The sequence below is a fragment of the Engraulis encrasicolus genome, chromosome 2 (genome assembly GCF_034702125.1).
Source record: "Engraulis encrasicolus isolate BLACKSEA-1 chromosome 2, IST_EnEncr_1.0, whole genome shotgun sequence".
NCBI lineage: Eukaryota > Metazoa > Chordata > Actinopteri > Clupeiformes > Engraulidae > Engraulis > Engraulis encrasicolus.
The window spans coordinates 31,086,017-31,088,516 of record NC_085858.1 but is presented as its reverse complement, the minus strand read 5'-3'; the positions used below and the strand labels follow the sequence as shown (position 1 = coordinate 31,088,516).

Sequence of the window (2,500 nt, the reverse complement as noted above, 5' to 3'; positions counted from 1 at the left end):
AGGGGAGATAGGGCATGGCTGGCAAAGGATCCAGGCCGGACTTGAACCCAATTCGCCATGGGCATGCAAGCCTATATGTGGGGGGGCTTAGCGCACTGTGCCACAGTGCCCCCCTAGAGCAGCACATTTTGACAGAACACTACAGCCTGCCCCTCAATACAGGAGGGAGACCGGACGGACGCGACTCTGAGAAGCGAGATTAACCTATTTCATCTCCTCCCCCAGCCTCGCACGAAGCCCGTCGCACGCTGCTGTTGCTACTGCTACTGCTGCTGTGACAGCAAATATTGACTCGAGAGATGGGCGCTTTTAATGAATAAAAGTAACTAATACAGACGTTTCGAGTGGGGGACAGCATTCACTCGCAGCCATTTTGTCATAATTAGGCGCTGTGTCAGTGTCGGTAATTGGTCTGGCCTGATGTGAAGGGAAACACAATGGAGTGCAAGGGAACTGCATTGCAAACCTAGGCTGTCGTCTTTTACTCACCACAGGAAATTGTGCAGTGTTAAATCAACGCTTACAGAGTACCAACTCCATGCAGGGTGAATTTGAATTAACACCTTGAATTAACACCTCTGGTGGAAGCAGGAGAGTTGAAGTACACATTTAATTCTGCCGTGATTTGGGCAGCTGTGGTGTCGTGTTTTTTTTTGGATACAGTCCAGGGGTGCATTTCTCAAAACCATAGTTGCTAACTATGTTAGCTACTTTGTTGTTTGCAATGCAATTTCCCATTGACGACTACCCAAGTTGTCAACTACCCAACAACTACACTTTCGAGAAACACACCCCAGGTTAGCACCTGAACATCTCTTTCAGACAGCTTCCTCTTGGGTCCACAGTTAATCCTGTTGGATGTGGTGCTGCCTTCTTGGTGGTATGCTGACTTTACCCTGGATATCGTGTCTCTTGATACATCACACAGACTTGCTGTCTTGGTGACTGATGTGCCAGCAAGACATCACCCATAATGTTGTGTGCATTGCAATATTTTGAGCAAAACTGTGCTCTTACCCTGCAAATAGATCCTTCACACTCTGCTCTTACTGGTGCAATGTGCAATTCATGAAGATTGGCCACCAGGCTGGTCCAATATAGCCATGAAACCTCCCACACTAAAATGACAGGTGTTTCAGTTTCATTGTCTAACCCCTGTATATTTTCAACTGTGTGGTTGTGTGAGTGTTCATGCCACTGACTGGCCACAGAGGACTTCGCTTCGCAGTTCGCACACGTCATAAGGCCTTGGTGTTTTGAAACAAATTAACAACATCAGCTAACTTAGCCTGCTCATCATCGATACAGTTTTCTTCTTCTGCTGTGTGTGTGTGTGTGTTGCTCGTGTGTTGCGTGTGTGTGTGTGTGTGTGTGTGTCTGTGTGCGTTCCTCAAGAGTATCAAGACTTATGGCAATGGGAACAGTAGAGTCATGGTTCTCATGTACTGTAGATCTGTGTTGAAAGAAGCATAGCCTATAATCAAATATTTGGATAATGGACATGACAAGGAAGAGCCTCGACAAGATCTTTTGCAACATGAAACATGTCCAAAACAATAGATGAGAGCACGATATAGTGAATCTGAAACTGTGGATCTCCATTTGGATGATTCAATCCACACAGCTGCTGAGCAGGAGAGAGAGAGAGAGAGAGAGAGAGAGAGAGAGAGAGAGAGAGAGAGAGAGAGAGAGAGAGAGAGAGAGAGAGAGAGAGAGAGAGAGAGAGACAGAGAGAGAGAGAGAGAGAGAGAGAAAGTGATTGTGAGAGAAAGTGATTGTGATGTAAGAAAAAAACTTGTCTTTTGGACCAATGTCAATAATTTAACACAATTATTCGAAACAGCACTTACTTCGCTTGTAAAAGTCATTTGTCCTTACAAATGGCGCACATCGTATTTAATTATAAGAAATAGAGAGAGAGAGAGAAAGAGAGAGAGAGAGAGAGAGAGAGGAGGGAGAGAGAGAGAGAGAGAGAGAGAGAGAGAGAGAGAGAGAGAGAGAGAGAGAGGAGGTCCTGGATTTAGTGCTCAAGGCCCATGACTCCAGATGGAGATTTTGAGGAAATAAGATTCAGATGCTATTGTGACGGACGACCTCCTCTGCATCATGCCTTTGTTGTTGGACATGGTACTCCACCCATGATCTCTGTGAAAACAACATCACTCATTACTGCATGGAAAAGTATCCTGGTGCGGGTATGAGTCACTCACTATATGTTCTCTCTGGGGGGGTTCTCTGCAGATTAGATCTTTGATAAGCGGTCAATGTATTTTGGTAGCATCATGTCAGACATCCTTGTTCCTCATCCTCCTCATTTTTTGCTCTGTGTGTGACACAGCCAGGCAGACACATGCCTGCTCACACACATACATAGTAAACACACACACACACACACACACACACACACACACACACACACACACACACACACACACACACACACACACACACACACACAGGCATGCACGTGCACACACACACTCACAAACACACACACACA

At 45.8% G+C, this 2,500-nt stretch overlaps 1 protein-coding gene across 2 annotated transcripts in view; it reads left to right on the top strand.

Annotated features, from left to right (window-relative positions):
* arhgap44a (Rho GTPase activating protein 44a) overlaps positions 1-2,500 on the top strand; it is a 76,190-nt gene that overhangs the window by 13,259 nt on the left and 60,431 nt on the right. The gene's annotated exons all lie outside the window — the stretch shown is intronic.